The sequence below is a fragment of the Scyliorhinus canicula genome, chromosome 17 (genome assembly GCF_902713615.1).
Source record: "Scyliorhinus canicula chromosome 17, sScyCan1.1, whole genome shotgun sequence".
NCBI lineage: Eukaryota > Metazoa > Chordata > Chondrichthyes > Carcharhiniformes > Scyliorhinidae > Scyliorhinus > Scyliorhinus canicula.
In genome coordinates this window covers 23,357,216-23,376,161 of record NC_052162.1, presented here as the reverse complement: position 1 = coordinate 23,376,161, position 18,946 = coordinate 23,357,216, and the positions used below count along the sequence as shown (strand labels likewise).

At 45.7% G+C, this 18,946-nt stretch overlaps 1 protein-coding gene across 1 annotated transcript in view; it reads left to right on the top strand.

Annotated features, from left to right (window-relative positions):
• LOC119951333 (collagen alpha-6(IV) chain-like) overlaps positions 1 to 18,946 on the top strand; it is a 424,187-nt gene that overhangs the window by 1,226 nt on the left and 404,015 nt on the right.

Sequence of the window (18,946 nt, the reverse complement as noted above, 5' to 3'; positions counted from 1 at the left end):
ACCAGCCAGTAATAGGACATTCTGAATTGTGGTCAGAAGTTCGAGTGTTTTTGTTTAAAGATGTAAAACAGTAAGCGATGATCAAAATAAAACGAAGTCAACAGAATTTTTAATGTATCTTGTTGAAAAAAATGGTTGCATGTTAAACGTGAATTGTGGACCTCAGCATCAAGGTGCTGACTAATAAACTGATCAGAGGGTACTAAAATGATTTTGCTCTTTGAGCCTGTAACTATCGTATACTATGGTTCTTCTTCGAGATTGTCACTTGATTTGACCCTCTGTAGCAATTTGGGCGAAGGTGTTCAATGCAAAACGCTGCAGGATTTAGCTGTATATTGAGCCAGCCACAGATTGAGCTCAGCATCAAGTTATTTATTCAGCCCATTGCTGAAATATACATTATTAAAATCTGCTTGTGTTCGAAGAGTCCTGATTGTTTTGGGCAATGGGAGGTACAATTCTCCCCCCCCCCCCAAATAAATAATCCTAATGTGTTGAGTGGTATCTAACCTGTAAGTATGACCTGGGGACATAGGTGTGCTCTACGAAGTTCATCCTCCCTGGATTGGCATTGTATGTTTCTTGTGAGCAATTGATGGAACTCTGTTTTGAGGAAGCACTAGTATTGCCCAGTAGTGCATGCAATTATTAATTAGGACTAAACCATCATCACAATTGCCAACCATGTAGGTATCACTTTCCCACTGAAACATAAATTGCTTGTGGAAACCAGGATAAATGAATACAAAATTGAACACACAAAATACTGTGCATGTGTTTGTCTGTCATGACCAGGTCAACAAACTCAGTTTTCTGTGTCGGTTACAGGTATATGACTCCTGAGTGGCGTCCCCTCTCATAAAGCAGGGTGCTATGCCAATGGTAGCACACTGGCACTGAATCCTGTTGAGATCAGAATGCTCAACATAGACCAGGGATAGAACCTGGATCTGCTCGGGATGGCTCAGTTCAACATCGAGCAATGCTTTAAGCTACCAGGCCCCTTGTAAACCATTATGACGTACCATCACTTGTGATTAATGCATCCTCCCAACGGTAAAACATGAGTCCATGATGTGCATTGACTGCAAAATTATTTCTCAGAATATGTTTGTCATGAAAATGGACTGTCAAAGTAGCCATTCTTTTCTATCAATTAACTAATTGATGGATCGAGTGGAGTGGAAACCAATAAATCTTTAACATCCAGACTTTAAAAGATGATGGATAGCTGTTTTCCTTTTTCTTCCCCCCTTTCCTGATTTTGCCGAGGTACTTACATGAGCACCAACAGCCCTTGAGAACTTTTCCCGAATGACCGATGTTTGGCTGAGATTCTAGGTGATGAATGGTGCCAGCCGATTTGTCGATCGGATATTGTTTCCAGTAGGGTCACTGGGTAACAATCAGGGGTAATGGGCATGATGCCTGATTTATACCCAATTAGCTGAAGGTTATCAGAGCCAGTTGTTACCACCCAACCAACACCTGAATAAGATGAGCTAGTTTCAGATAGACTGGACGATTTGGGTTTAGACTTTACTGGTCTGTCTGGCTCAGTCCAACATTAGGAAATACATTATTTACATAACGGCGGGCTTCATATACTGGTATTTATTTATGATCAATTTTTCTGTGTAAACATCCATTCGTTAAGAATCTGCATGATTGTAGGAAAAAACTTGCCTGAAATTTGCATATTTTGTTACTATGTATATTGGTCCATTAAAGACATTATTGCATTACTTAACATGCACGTACATGGGCCTCACTTCTCTGAATAAACCAAATTTGCCACTTGTGAGATAATACAAATAGAAGAACAGTTTTACAAGCTGATTATAGCTTATATAAAAGAAAAATGTTGCTGCTGTGAAAGGTATTTGACATGTACAATACTTTTTAATTGAGATAGAGTGCGTGTAATTGGATAACCTTGCACATATCAGGCCTATAAAATAAAAGACCTTTTGTATTTCTACAAAGGTTATTTGAGGGCAAATAAGCAGCTTTGTTGTCACATATTCATAATTATTCACAATACACTTTTTAAAATAATTTTCCCATATGTGTAGATCTCAGTATTAGCAGTGAGCCCAGTTCCGAATTTATAGGTTAAAACAGTCTATTCCGCCCAATGGGTCTATGACACTATTTAATCTTCACACAAGCTTCCTCCGACCCTTCTTCATCTGTCTGCATATTCTTCTACTTCTTTCTTCCTCATGTCAAAGAGAGCAAATAAATGTACAGCACAGGAACATAGCCCCTTTGCCCTCTAAGTCTGTGTCAACAAGACTGCCCATCTAACTTAAAACATTCTATAATTCCAGGGTCCATATCCCTCCATTCCCATCCTATTCATGTATTTGTCAAGACTCCCTTTAAAGGTCACTATCGTACCTGCTTCCACCCACCTCCTCCAGCAGCGAGTTCCAGGCACCCACTACCCTCTGTGTAAAAGATTTCCCTCACACATCTCCTCTCAACTTGCCCCTCACACCTTAAATCTATGTCCCATATTAATTGACTCTTCCACCCTGCGAAAAAGCTTCTGACTATCCACTCTGTCCATGCCCCTCATAATTTCGTAGACTTCTATCTGGTCGCCTTTCAACCACCATAGTTCCAGTGAAAACAAACCGAGTTTATCCAACCTCTCCTCATAGCGAATGCCCTCCATACCAGGCAACACTTTGGTAAACCTCTTCTGTATCCTTTCCAAAGCCTCCACATACTCCTGGTAGTGTGACAACCAGAATTGAACACTACATTCCAAGTGTGGCCTAACTAAGAATCTATACAGCTGCAGCTGACTTGCCAATTTTTATACTCAATACCGCGGTTAATGAAGGCAAGCATGCTGCATGCCTTCTTGACTACTTTCTCCAACTGCATTGCCACTTTCAGTGACCTGTTGACTTGTACAGCCAGATCCCTCTGCCTGTCAATACTCTTAAGGGTTCTGCCAATAATCTTAAGGATCTACCAATATTCTTAAGGGTTCTGTCAATACTCTTAAGGTACCTTATTTAGTTTTTCCTTAACTAATCGCCCGTTACTCACCTTAAACACTCCATGAAATAGGAAGATTCACATTCTCACCAGCATCTGGGTGAAGAAACTTTTTCTGAATTCCCTGTTTGATTTATTGGTGACTGCCTTATTTTTTGTGAATATCATATATAATGTTGGCCAGATTATCACAAATGACAAAAGGTTCCACACAACCACACAGTATATATTTCAAACTTAATCTAAAAACAATTCAAAGATAATCTTCTCGTTTCTAGATTGATATGACAGTCCCTCATTCTTCCTCTATGAACACATAGACCACTGCTGGGTTCAGGATACTTACTAGTATCGCACCTCGGCGATCATTTAATATGGATGAGCCTACACCATGACCATTGATGGGACTGTTTGACTGGAGCAGAGAGCACCAATGCCATGTCTGTTCATGCCCTTGCTCAATAAGGACAAATGGAGAGCAATTGGACTTTAGAAGAATGAGAAGTCATCTTACTGAAACATAAGATTCTGACGGGTCTTGACGGATGTTTCCCCTTGCGGAGAAATCTAGAACAAGGGGGCCCAATTTTAAATTAAGGGGTTTCCCATTTAATAATAATCTTTTTTACTGTCACAAGTAAGCTTACATGAACACTGCAATGAAGTTACTGTGAAATTCCCAGTTGCCACATTCCACCGCCTGATCGGGTACACTGAGGGAGAATTCAGAATGTCCAATTCACCTAATGAGCATGTCTTCCGGTACTTTTGGGAGGAAACTGGAGCACCTGGAGGAATCCCATGCAGACACGGGGAGAAGATGCAGACTCCACACAGACAGTGACCCAAGCCGGGAATCAAACCCATTTAAGATGGAGATGGGGAGGAATTTCTTCTCTCAGATGATCTTTGCAATTTGGTTCCCCAAAGAGCAGTGGAGGCTGTGTGATTTAATAAATTCAGGGCTAATTTGGACATATTTCTGACATACAAGAAGGCAAGAAGGAGTCAATAGTTATTGGGGGGGGGGGGGGGGGGGGGCAAAAAGGAAGGTAGAATTAAGACCATAAATCAGATCATCCATGATCTTATTAAATGGTGGTGCTGGCTCGAGGAGCCAAATAGCTTAATCCTGCTCCTATTTCATATGTTCAATCTGGATTAGAAATCTTGTCTCATTTTTCCTTTTCCAGCCAAGGGACACTGAGGTCAATTGTATTGCTGCCTAAAGTGAGATCACTTTACTCAGCATGGACTGAGAATTAAACTTAGGACCGTCTAGCCTGTCTGGCTCAGTTGAACAATACCGTTACCAACTGAGGTATCACAGAAGTTTCAGACACAACTTAGAACTTATTCTGTTGCTCAATCTATCTACTGGAGCCTGAATCATGCTTCTGGGTGTGTATTCTTATGTGAACGACCTAGACTTCTTGATTAGATCCAAAACAGTGACTTACTTTTGGGTAATGAAAAGAGGACACAAAGCAGAGATTAGGTTCAGACCTCATGAAGCAGTTTCACATCGGCTACATGGCAACATGCTAATTCACTTATATTTTGGGAAGCTACAATTCCAGTTTGCCATAAACATGAAATACTGTACCCAATTCCCCTGGGTGGCGCAGATGTGCAGCCATTTCAGGGTGCCCATATAACTTGCCCATTGACGATTGGCACACAGCTTCCCTTCACAGGATAATCTTTTAACGGCTGGCTTGGCAGGGAATAGTCTGGTAGAGGTTGTCAGAGAAAGTGTCAGTTGTGTTACTTGTCACTGTTTATATTTCCTTCATGGTGGTCATCAGAAAATATAAGTAAGCGGTGTCTCTGGCCTGAAAATAGATGGAAATGAAGAAAGGTAGGCGATGAAAAACTGTTAAAAAAAAAAGCCCAAGCAAAAAAAAAGGGTAATAATGAGTGCCTGGGAATAAATCTGATCAGGTGTAATAATGGCTGATAGCATTGATGAAATGCTTGTTATGCAGTAACCAATTTGAACAGCTGAATCTCTATTTATTATTTAGAAGTCATCTACATCAAGTTAAGTCAATATTATTAAGTCAAAATGAGCATCATTCCCTTTTTAAGATGCTAGCCAATCACCTGTGGTGTTGCTCACTGGGAGTCAAGACAAAGTGTAGTTTTCAGGTGAAGCATACATTGAAGGTGTGAATAATTGGATCAGCCTGCAGGTATATATGGCTTTTCACAGTAACTTCATTGCAGTGTTAATGTAAGCCTACTTGTGACAATAAAGATTATTATTACTATTCTAGTCTTTCTTATAACTTACGCCCTTATAGAGATATCTCTCCATTATAAAATTCTCTGTCATGCAATAGTTGTAGAATCTCACCAGCGGAGGCACCACAGCACAACTGCTGGCAGGAGGGTGCAATTACAGTGTGACAAGTTTACCTAGGCAGTTTGCTCTATAAATAATGTGGACGGAGCAATTTATAATGGATAAAATTAATAAGAAGTTTGTGCAGTTGTAAGATCTTTTCATATTGTCATGTTTCTGAGTCTTAGCTTTGTGTAGATAATTTACATAAATTTCAGGTTAAAGGGACAGGTTTATAAATTCAGCTTTGGTAGGAGCGCAAATCAGGTATATTAGAACAGTACAGCACAGAACAGGCCCTTCGGCCCTCGATGTTGTGCCGAGCATTGATCACCCTACTCAAACCCACGTATCCACCCTATACCCGTAACTCAACAACCCCCCCCATAACCTTACTTTTTAGGACACTACGGGCAATTTTTAGCATGGCCAATCCACCTAACCCCGCACATCTTTGGACTGTGGGAGGAAACCGGAGCACCCGGAGGAAACCCACGCACACACGGGGAGGACGTGCAGACTCCGCACAGACAGTGACCCAGCCGGGAATCGAACCTGGGACCCTGGAGCTGTGAAGCATTTATGCTAACCACCATGCTACCGTGCTGCCCGAAGGTGTTGGCAATCGGCAGCCCAATTTGCATTACTCCTGGTTTTTTTTTCGATTTACTTCAATGTTAATGAAATTATGGAAGAAATAAATTCTAAAACTTTATTTTTCAACTTAGTACTGCATTAAATGGCAGATTTATTCACCGAGCGAGCGATTAGCAACACTCTCAAAGATTCTGTTGGTTTTATTCTACACCAGATTTTTTCCATTTCTCTCCCTGCCTGAACTCATAGATCATAGAATGCCTACAGTGCAGAAGGAGGCCATTCAGCCCATTGAGTCTGCATTGATGTTGCCAAGTTATTCACCATCAGGCCATTATAGCAGATACACGATCCTGTTGGCACCTGACATGGAAACACACACAAACAACAAGCAGGATTCATTGGATAGTGATGAAGATTAGGAAGCCTGGCTGAAATATTTCCTCTTCTTCGACTGAACGTTTGAATTCAGGTGAAGCACGTCTCCTGGCACTGATTTGCTGACATCAGTCAACCCAGCACAGCCCAGATATCAAAGGCATTCTATCCAATTGCTTCTAACCTACATTCTTGCAAGTCAAGAAATCTATAGACACAATAGCACTCTGAAAACTACAGTGGAATGTTAGAATGTTATGAATGGTTAGACATCAGACTGAGACCCAATCATAGCTTCCTTTAGTCACAAAGGTTCAGTCTGTACAATAGAATACAAATGAATTATTTGAAAAGAAAACAATTGATGTATTGTTGGCAGGAATCAAATCTGGTTTAAGTTAATTTTATATACTTGTATGGGCAAATAGTTAGGAGTCCTAACCTCTTACCTATGCTGATTTGTGCTCAGTTTCAGTCTTTTAGCTCCTGCCAGCCTTCTAGCACCTCACCGTTTTAAAAAATATTTGTTCACATAATGTGGGTGCCATTGGCTAAGCCAGTATTGGCCAACCCTAATTGCCCACCATCACCTTCTCAGGAGCAATTAAGAATTGGCAATAAATGCTGGTCTAGCGAGTGACTTCCACATCCTGTGAACAAATACATTTTTAAAAGTCCTCAGAGGCTGATCTCCAAATGTGAACAGTGACATTAAGGACCTAAAAATGATGATCTCTTCTGATGCATTCCTGCTGCTACTCCCAGTGGGAGGAATTTGGCTGAAGTATGAATAGGTCAGGTCTCAGCCTACACTGCGAGTTCCCACTGGGCTTTATAAGTGACCAGAGCTCCCTACATTAGGAGTTTCCATGCCCCAACCATTAGTCAGGACCTAATATACGTTAGCTTAGGCACTGGTCCTCAAAACCAGTTGGCGTACCTACCCAATGCAAGCAAATGTGGGCCCTGAACCTTTGAAGATGAGGTGTGCAAAGATTATTTGTGCAGGTAGGATGAGTGGGTGGTATGAAGTGCCTAGGCATCATGAATGATCTTCTGGACTCTAGATCTTGCATTCCTCAGTCAGCTATTGCCAATGATTGTGGGGCCTTTGACAAGACAAAGGCACCATAGGCTTGCTCTGCACCACACAGTCCATTCCTGCAGACAGAGTCTCCTGACAGGAATGTTGGCATAGACAGAGTGTAAGCACAGTTCATGCCCATCAGAACCTCTCAGTCCTGAAGATTGATGATGAATATGGAGGGCAGCATAACTCACTGATCCTGTCCTCACATCCACATAAATGCACTTTCCACCAACACTCACTAGTTAGTGATCAAGGATGCGAAGCCTCACTGATATCTTTTTTATCCTAAGCTAAAAATGCTTGATGCTATGCACATCTGCTGTCATCATCATTGATATGAGCTCACTCAGAACAAAGAGAGGGTTTAACTTGCCAGTAGAGCTCAGGTTCCAAATGCACAGCGCACCAACTGAGGCATCAGGAAGCCATTAATATTCACTGTCATATTACATCATTACTATAGGTGGATGACATGATAAATACAACATGGAGGAGCAACAACAGCATTAATTCCGAACAAGAAATACTTCACGGGTGACACAATTACCATTTTAGCAATGACCAATACTTGGCCAGGAGTGGGTGTGACTGTGGCGACAACTGGCAGCTTGTAAGCACTTCCTGAAATTCATTGAAGTGCTCAGACCAATGATGGGAACAATATGTTTAATAAACAGTGAGGCTAGTCATTTCATATTGCTGAATGGCGGAAAGACCAGTGATAAATGACACAAACAAAAATCATGGGCTGTATTCTCCGCTCTCCAGACACAGTGCTGACGCTGACGTGGGAACAATGCGCCAGAAAAAACAGCGCAACAATTGCACCGATTCCAGGACCGTTGGGGAGGGGCGAGCAGCCGTGCCGGGTAAAGCTCCCGGCTCCCACACCAAAACCCCTGGACCTGGCCTGCCAAATACTGACCCCCAGTAACCCTCCTCGCCATGTCCCCTTTCCGAAGCCCCCCGGGCCAGTGGCACGGCTCCCCCCCCCACCCCCCCCCCCCCCTCGCCGCCGACTGTGGCGGCGTTGGACACAGTCTGCAGCCGCCACAGCGGGGTCGCCGAACAAAAATAGCATGTGTTCCGCGCCAGCGGGAACTCAGCCCATTGGGGGCGGAGCATCAGTGGAGGGGCTTCTGATGATGCACCAACGCCTTTCCAACGACGTACGGCACACAACGCGATGATGTCATTTCTGAGAGGGTGGAGACTCCAAAACCAGGGTCAAACCAGCGCCGTACCCGATTTGGGCATTGGAAATGATTCTCCGCCCGATCGCCGATTACAATATTTGCATAGGGCAACGGAGAATCTCGCCCATGTTTCTGAGTCTGTAAGACTAAGCTACTCAGAAGACCAAGGTAGTTTCTATGTGCCTGATTATGGAATGTACTATCTCTCCCCATATCTCATCTACTTAAGTCCAGAGAACCAGGGCACATGTTGGCAATAGTCAAAGCTTAGAGATGGCCACCTGGGAGGCTCGGTGGTGCAATGGTTGGCACTGCTGCCTCACGCGCCGAGGACTTGGGTTTAATCCCAGCCCCAGGTCACTGTCCGTGTGGAATTTTTTAAAGAAAATATTTTATTCAAGGCATTTTCACATATACACACAAAAAGAATCAGGGGCGGGATTCTCCGACCCAGCGGGGGGGTCAGAGAATTGCCCGAGGCCGGCGTCAATCCCTCCCCCGTCGTGTCCCGAATTCTCCACCACCAGAGATTCGGCGGGGGCGGGAATCGCGCCGCACCGGTTGGCGTGCCCCCCGAGGTGATTCTCCGGCCCGCGATGGGCCGAAGTCCCGCCGCTGTCAACCCTCTCCCGCCGGCGTGGATTAAACCACCTACCTTACCGGCGGGAGCAGGCGGCGCGGTTATCTGACCCCGGGGGGTGCCCCCACGGTGGCCTGGCCCGCGATCGGGGCCTACCGATTGGCGGGCGGGCCTGTGCTGTGGGGGCAGTCTTTTTCTTCCGCCTTCACCATGGTCTTCACCATGGCGGAGGCGGAAGAGACCCCTCCCCTGCGCATGCACCGGGATGACGTCAGCAGCCGCTGACGCTCCGGCGCATGCACGGACTTACGCCGGCCGGCGAAGTCCTTTCGGCCCCGGCTGGCGTGGCGCCAAAGGCCATTCACGCCAGCCGATGGAGTTGGAACCACTCCGGCGTGGGCCTAGCCCCTCAATGTGAGGGCTTGGCCCCTAAAGTTGCAGAGTCGTCCGCACCTTTGGGGCAGCCCAACGCCGGAATGGTTCACGCCACTCCAACCCCCCGCCCCACCGGGTAGGGGAGAATCCCGGCCCAGGAGAGCAACAGAATAATTCAATAAACACTAATCAACCACACCACTCCTGCTTCCCTGATGCCAACCCAACCTCACTTCCCGACTTCCCCATTTTAACCCCTTTACCCTCCCCCCCCCCAATCCCCACCTCCTTGCTGACCCTTCAACCCTCCTTAAAGAAATCAATAAATGGCTTTCACCTCCGGGTGAACCCTTCTGACGACCCCCTCAAAGCAAATTTTACCTTTTCCACCCTCCAGAATTCTGCCAGGTCGCCCATCAACACTCTCTTCTGGCGGCTCCGAGTCCCGCCCCCCCAGCAAAATCCGCTTCCAGGCTATCAGGGAGGCAAAGGCCAAAACATCGGCTTCTCTCACCCCCTGGATCTCGTGACATCCCAAATAACACCACCCTCTGTATCGGAAACCACCTCCACACCCAGCACCTCGGACATCACATCCGAGAACCCCTGTCAGAACCCTCTCAATCTCGCTAGGTCCAGAACATGTGGACGTGATTCGCGGTGCCCCACCTGCGCACCACCCACACCTATCTCCTACCTCCGCAAAGAATCTACTCATCCTCTCTCCATCATATGAGCCCTCTGTAACACTTTAAACTGGATGAGGCTTAACCTGGTACATGATGAGGATGCGTTCACCCTCCGCAAGGCCTCTGCCCACGGATTGGCTCCCACTTCCCCTCCCAGCTCCTCCGCCCATTTACACTTAATACCCCCCACCAAGGCTCCTTGTCCCCAACCAGGGCTCTCGTCCATGTGGAGTTTGCAAATTCTCCCCGTGTCTGCGTGGGTCTCACCCCCACAACCCAAAGATGTGCAGGGTAGGTGGATTGGCCACGCTAAATTGCCCCTTAATTGGAAAAATAAAAAAAAGAGATGGCCACCTGCATTCAAGAATACTGCTAAAGTTCAACCAGCTAAAACTCACAGCTTATTGGCACAGAGCACTGGGAATCTCTCGTTATTGACCGATTGGAACCCATTAAGACCTTGACTTGTAGGACTAACAGACACTGAGTGGTCGTGATCAATGACACAATTAATTTTCCTGTCTTATTAATAAACAGACCAGCTGGCCAACCCTTAGTATCAAATGCCCTCCTGGTTTAGGTGTTGGTTCCCAAGATGGTTGACTCGGCTCCAATCTTCCATCACCAGGGGTATCACCTTGGAGCTTTAAACACTGCTGATCACCCCTCATATGGCATCACCATTGTAGAATAAGCGTCATCTGACTTGGGTGGTTTTACCGTAAAACCAACGTCAATGGTAGGTTTTGCCTTCAGTTCATAAATAATTTGAAAGATCGGTCAGTAATCACGATTGCTCTAGAATTCTATACATAGCACAACAGCCTACCTAGATCTGAACTGCCTGGGATAAGCACAGACAACCCAGCTTGTATTCTTTGGGATCACTTCAAGGAGAGTTTCATGTGAAAACAATAATATTCCACACCCACTCACTCTTTTTGCACCTGCGATGGTACAGAAGCATCATGCTGGCAATTGTCTGCTTTGATCCCCTCGCAGCCACACAGCTGGGATTGCTTACTGTTCTCTTACAGCACAGGGATGGCTGCAGGTGCACCTTAACCGCCTGCGTGCCACACATTGCCAAGCACAAAACATGGGCCGTCATTTACCCCTGAGGTTAAATCTGGGAAGTGCTGGTATGCAAAATAACATATTTATTTAGAATCTACGGCACAGAGGCAGGCCCTTCGGCCCAAATTGGTCCATTCCTACCAAAAAGCCCATCTAAACTAACCCCATTTGCCTACATTGGGCCCACATCCCTCCAAACCTTTCCTCTCCATGTATCTGTCCAAATGTCTTTTAAATGTTGTCAATGTCCCTGCCTCACCCATTTCCTCCGGTAGCTCATTCCACATACGTACATATTTAATCATTTTGATTTCTTTTGTTTGTGAATTTTTGGCACTCATCAAGGGAAGGAACACTTACTGTTTTGAATTCCCAGTGCCAGTATTGAGCATTCCCAGACTCGGGACATCAGGGATTAGTGGAAAATACAACTCCCTCTGTGCTGACTCAACAGTGTGCCTCTGATACAACCTTGGCACAGCACTTTCTACTGCCTCAAGCTGGCATTACCTGCTTTCCCCCCGCCTTTCTGAATCATATTACTAATTTAGTTGCAATTAGTATTGTATTGGGATAGTTTTGTGCTGCAGCCTGGAGCCACTTGCAATTAGTTTGTTGCTGGCTAGTAAACAGAGGGGACTTTCGCTATAACAGCTGAGCCTCCAACGCAAAAGGGGTAAGTGTTGAAGCTGTCGCTTAATCCGAAGTGATGGTGCCAACTAGGTCATTTTGCCAAACACCGCGGAGGCTGGATATGAATTGGAAATAAAACCAGGGAAGTTGCAGTTAGCCATGTATTGACATTAACTTTGGGATATTAAACATGTGTATTATAGAAGGGAAGCAAGAGTGTGACTTCTGATTTTGAACGCTTAGTAAACAGTGACCAGTCAGAGATTATTATTTCTGCATGGCGAGTTCTTACTGGGACTGGAAGGAAGTTACAGGACTGAAGCGGGAGACAAGAAGAGGAGGGGAAGAGAGAATGGAGGGTGGGGGTCGATAGTCTGGGGTAGGATAGGGGGAACATTTTGATGTGGCCTGATGGTCCTGCATGATTTGATTAAAATATTATGAAAAATGCTGTAAATGAGCAATAAATTGCAAAAGCGATAAGGCACATTAAAGGAGAGAGAATATTCAGCTGTTGACTGCCCTCCTTTCTTCAACCCTGACCTGGCCTTTTGGGGGGTTTAGTAGATGTGTCATTTCCCCATGTATGCTGCTACCCTCTCTCTCCTGGATATGTGATGATGGCAGCAAGATGGGATGGCCCGACCTCAATGAAGTTTTCATGTGATTGATTTACTTAGACGTGGGCAGCTTACATTCTGTGGTAGGGGAGGGGGGCATGCTGGCTTCGGTGATATTAAGGGTGATGATGCTACAAAACATTTCCCCCACTTGCCTTTCCTTAATTTTCTGTAAATGTAGTGCTTACTTTGATTGATATAATGCAGGCAGCCCCTCTTCTCGCTGTTCATGTGGCACACAGGAGTAGACTCATTGATTCTGTCCTCCCAGTGTGTAGTCTGTTCCAAGGTAGCGGAGGAAGAGTTTGTGCCCCCGTGTCTATGTGCGTCTCACCCCACAACCCACAGATGTGCGGGGTAGGTGGATTGGCCATGCTAAATTTCCCCGGAATTGGAAAAAAAGTAAATGAGTGCTCTAAATTTGTATTAAAAAAGCGGAAGAGTTTTTGATGAAAATTGGGTCACAGCACATTGGTATTGATTGTCTGGGTGAGCAGTGATGACTTTGTGCGTGGCTATCCAAATTCAGTAAAAGCAGAGAGACTGCTCTTGAGAATGGCAGACACCCATGCCACTATCACCAGGCCTTCAAAAAATAATAGGAGTAATTTTAAGGAATATGAAGAAACAAACAGAGGATTATGAAGTAATTTATAATTTTTTTTGTAAATGGTTTGGTTGCCAGAGGTTTTGTGGGAGCGTGGCAGAAGAGAACCCTGTAAAATCTGGGCTCAAGCAAGTTTGAGAAGCTAAAATCTTTGAGATATCTCAGTGACCAGTTGCATAGCAACAAGGGCCATCACTCAGAATACTCACCTGTCCAATCTATCCTCTTGGCCTGAAATGATATTTCGAAACAGGAAACCGAGGATATCTTTTTAACATACATTTAAAACAAACCTTGGGATTCTGGGATGTATATCCTTTGAAAACGCATTTGAAAATGTAATTAAAAAGCACGCCTGAGGAGGTGAAAGCCATTCAGATTAGCACTGCTTCTCTCTGTTCGTGATGTAAGGATGTGGCAGGAGATGGGAACGCTTTAATTGACAAGCTGTTGTTTTCACCAACGGGGCTGCAGAATTCCAGGTGCTGCAGGTGCTCAGCATAAGAAGTCTGAAGAGGGCAAGTTTAAAAAGATGAACTGGAGGCTGGAGGAGAGCAAGGTTGACGGACTCAAGCCCACAACCAACGTTAATATCATAGATCAGAGAATTTACAGTGCAGAAGGAGGCCATTTGGCCCATCGAGTCTGCACCGGCCCTTGGAAAGAGCACCCTATCTAAGCCCACACCTCCATCCTATCCCCCACAACCCAGAAACCCCACCTAACCTTTTTATTGGACACGAAGGGCAATTTAGCATGGCCAATCCACCTAACCTGCACATCTTTGGACTGCAGGAGGACACCGGAGCACCCAGAGGGAACCCACGCAGACACGGGGAGAACTCTGCACAGACAGTGATCCAAGCCGGGAATCGAACCTGGGATCCTGGGAGCTGTGAAGCAACAGTGCTAACAGTGCCACCCTCAAGTGCATTTTGTATTTAGACGTTGTATGGTCAAAGTGTACTCCGCTCCTCCTTAATTCCTCGAAGCTTCACCAAGTATTGAATAAGCTGAAATTGAATGTTGTGTTTTTCAATGTAGGGAGATTATCGAGTTGCCAGACCTCTGTAACGTTCCCTGTGATTTCCTGTCACATATCTCTTCACTGATCAGCTTCATTTGCTGCGTTTACTCCCCAGTCTCTGTCTCTACTCTGAATTAGTTCTTCCAGCTCCAGTCTCCACTTTGTACTTTCATCCCTCACCTGGTTTTTGGTATGTCTTTCACTCCCTTGCTTTTACGTTCCTGACTTTTCCTGCACTTCCCTGAATCACAACATCAGGGAGCGCCCAGGCTGCCAACCGGTTTCTATTTCTCGGCTTCCTTCTTAGGAAGCAAGCAACTTTTTATCTCAAATCCCAGGATGGATCACTGGCAATTTGGAAGTTGATCTTCGAAACCACTCACCGACTCTATCTTGGAGTACAGTTCCATGGGCACCAACAAGTTCCAGTACCTTATTCACCAGACACAAGTTTTGACAGTCACTGTTGACAAGACTTCAGGCAATTTCCCATAAGAGCCAGGAGCAGATGTAGGCTATTTAGTCCTTTGACCATATTTTGCCCCCCTTACTCATCTTTGTATCTAAAAATCTATTCAGCTGGGGTACAGAATTCCAAATATTCACAACCCGTTAAATTAAGAAATTCCTCCTCATCTCAGTCCGAAATAGTCAACTCGGAGACTGTTTTCAAGACTTCCCAGCCAGGGAAATATGTTCCTTGCCTTTACCCACCATGCCCCTAAAGATATTCATATGATTCAATCACCTGACAGTCTTCTAAATTCTGGGGAATATTGGCCTTGTCTACTTAATCTATTCTCATAGGACAAACCCTTCACCCTAAAAATCTACCTAGTGAATCCATGTGGTACTCGCTCCAAAACAAGTACATTCTTCCTTGGGTAGGGGAGCAAAACTGTGCATAGTGCTTCAGGTATGGTTTCACTACAGCCCTCTCCAATTAAATTAAATTTCATGGAATCATAGAATCGACAGTGCAGAAAGAGGCCCATAGAGTCTGCACCGGCCCTTGGAAAGAGCAACCCACTTAAGCCCACACCTCCACACGACCCGGTAATCCAGTAACCCCACCTAACCTTTTTGGACACTCAGGGTAATTTATCATGGCCAATCCACCTAACCTGGACTATGGGAGGAAACCGGAGCACCTGGAGGAAACCCCATGCAGGCATGGGGAGAACATGCAGACTCCACATAGTCACCCAAGCTTGCAATTGAACCTGAGTCCCTGGCGCTGTGAGGCAGCAGTGCGAACCACTGTGAAAAAAAACCAAACATCCATTTCAAGGCTACCAATCCTTTATAAAACAAGGAACAAGGAAAAGTACAGCATAGGAACAGGCCCTTCGGACCTCCAAGCCTGCGCTGACCATGCTGTCCGTTTAAACTAAAATCCTCTACACTTCCGGGGTCCGTATCCCTCTATTCCCATCCTATTCATGTATTTATTAAGGTGCCCCTTAAACGTCACTGTCGTCATATTTTTATCTTCAGTGGTTGCTGTTACGAAGCAGCTCCTGAGATAAAACATAATTGGGACCTCCTCATTTGGCTGAGCAGAGGTCAAGAATTCTTAGTTTTGGGGCGTCACTTTGGAGAGTTTTCACCCTGATTCTCCTGCATGCTCTGCTTGTGGCTGCCCTAATTCAGCGATGTGCCATCAACATCATTAGAAACGTTTGAATTCTTAAGGCAGTGGCTTGGCTGTGTTTCTGACACCTGCCCACGGGTCGCGACCCGCACTTTAAAAACCCCTGGTCTGGATGGTCCGCCGTCAGAATCTCATCCAGGGCTCAGATATGACCTCAAGGTTGCAAACAGTTTGTTTTGGCCCCAGGCGGTTGCAATGCAGAGGGATAGGGTTGAGCGTTAGGAAAACGGGTTTGTAGCAGTTACCAAAGAAAACAGTCTCGATCTTCCCAACAGAGTTGGAGGAAGTTTCAGCTCATCCAGAACACAATGTCAGACAAGCAGCGTAACAATTTGAAGAAAATGGACGGATTGACAGAGCTGGGTGTCATCAGAGTGTACGTGAAAACTGTCACTTTGCCTTAGGATGAGGTCGTCAAGGGGCTGCATGTGGATGAGAAATAGGAAGGGATCAAGGATCGATCCTCGGGAAGCAACAGGGATGCCGGTCGGAGAATACACTTTTGCTGCAAAGCCACTTGTGTGAGTGAGGCTTTCAATGCAAGTTCAGTCCCGTCTCAGCTTCAGAATATGACTGCATCTGTTTTCTTTGGCCACATCAAAGTGCTTGAGATGTGTATATAAATGGGATGATGCAGAAACGAGGAACTGAAAACAGAAATCTCTAAAACAGGACAGGGCAGATGATAAAAGGGTAGACTTTGTGGGAGCTGCTAACTTATTCTACCTGTTGGTTGCAATTATTGACTGATTTGAGTGTATCTGCTCATTCAATGGCATACAAAAATTTGGTACTATTTTAAAGTTATTTTAATGCATTGCCTCCTGCACTGACTATGCTGGAGTTTGTTTTCTGCGTCCTGATGTGAATGGACGTGTGTACTTGCTAACCTTCCTTGGCTGATTAGATGAGACTGGGGACAACAACATGATCAAAAGGTGTGGCTTCCCCATTGGCACGTCTGTGAAACTCATCACCCAGTCTGTTTTCTGGACTTCGCCTGCTTTTATACTGGTTTCTGTCCGGTGTTTGTTGAATAATTTCCTGAAGCAAAGGTCTCACGAGTATCTGGGAAGATCCACGTTGAGGGCGACAAGGCAGCCAGCATCTGTAGAATATTATTTCAGCGCAGGCCTCTGTCTTCAGAGATCATTCGGATCCTTTCACCTGTGTAAATTGATGCTCAAGCGGCCAATCAAATCTGTTGTGGATGAGGTAGCTTCAGAGGGCCCCGCTTGTCCTAATGGCTTGTCCACAAGTCCTGCAAATCATTGTGGGTTGTTGTTATCAGGGTTGGGGCCTGTTGCCGAGCTGCTGATTTGTCAGTTCATCTCTCCCACGTGTGAGAATTGATGCCTATTTCTTTCCTATCACGTTTACAAGTTTCTTTGAAGCAGAGCTTTGACTGCCCTGCTGGTCGTCTAGCCCCGGACACCTCGCCGTACAGAACATCCTCAGGTATGTGACCCACGTTCCTCATGCGTAAATGCTCGGGCCAGCAAAGTCTCCTCTGCTTGATGAGTGCCAACAGACTTGGGCGCTTTGCCTTTGAGATGGGCTGCCGCATTCGTGATTTTACCCTTCAACGAGCGAAAAGATCAAAGTTATTGAGCGTCTTGAAGGCTGTAAGTCGTCCATGTTTCAGAGCCGTAGAAGGTGCTGTGAACTTAGGCCTACACACCCATCAGCGCGGAGGAGAGAAAAATTCGAGGGCAAGTACAAAAGAATCGTGTTTCAATACATCTTCCCCATGAAGTCCTTTTCTTAACACGTCCATTCACATCAGTCCTTTATGCTCTCTTTTTCCTCTCTTTCTTAAAGGGGTAACTGATTCTGGAGGACACTTTTTTGAAGAGGCAACAGGTGATTGTATATTGCACAAGTAGCCTGTTCAACGACAGCAACAAGGGGAGGCAGTGGCGTAGTGGTATTGTTGCGGGACTAGTAATCCAGAAACCAGAGTAATGCTCTGGGGATCTGGGTTCGAATCCCACCAGGGCAGATGGTGGAAATTGAATTCAGTAAAAAAAACAAATTAAAAATCGAATGGTGACTATGAACCATTGTCGAAAAACCCCTCTGGTTCACTAGTGTTCTTTAGGGAAGGAAATCTGTCATCCTTACCTGGCCTAGCCTACACGTGACTCCAGATCCACAGCAATGTGGTTGACAATGCCCTCAGGGGTGGCCAATGAATGTTTGCCCAGTCCAGTGACGCCATAAACGAATAAAGAAAAAAAAACAAAAAAACTTATATTCCACCATTAATGTGATAAAATGGTCGCTCATTTGGTGGCTCCCATTCGAGGTGGAATTGTTTGGTCCTTTACACACGATTTAAGAGGTGTTTGCTGGTGTGATGTGCATGAGTGCTGAGAAATAGTTGTGCTCCGTTGGTCCCAAATGAGGAGTGTAATGAGTAAGAGGCAGCAGCCTGGTCGACAGATTATTCAAGGACAACAGAGGAAAAGATGGCGGAGGGTTCTGGGATGGCTTTGCCCGCCCAGTGGTCTACTGAGCTTCTGGTGCAGGATCTGGCGCTCCAGAGGTGGAGGAGGCCGTGGGAGAGCATGAGGACAGACTGGCCTCATTGGAGGCAGAGAGAGTGCGTGTGGTGGAGAGCCAGAAGAGGTGGCGGAAGAAGGTGGAGGGCCTGAAGAATCGTTCCAGGAGACAGATCATGGAGCTGCCTGAAGGGATGGAGGGAACGCAGCCACAGAGCATGTGGCAGACATGTTCGAGAAGTTGGTGGGGGAGCAGGTCTTTGACCATCCCCCCCCCCCGAGGTGGATCGAAGGGGAGCCGCCGATGGTGATACGGCTGCATCAATTTCTCGACAAGGCGAAGATACTGAGGTGGACGATGGAGACGAGGAAGTGCACCTGGGAAAGAAACATGCTGCAGATATACCAGGACCCTGGTGCGGAGTTGGCCAAGTGGTGGGTTGGTTTCAATCGGATCAAGACTGCCCTCTACAAGGAAGGAGTGAAGTTTGTGGTGTTGCGTCCTGCTCGACTATGGGTCACGCACCAGAATTGAGAATTTTATTTTGACTTCC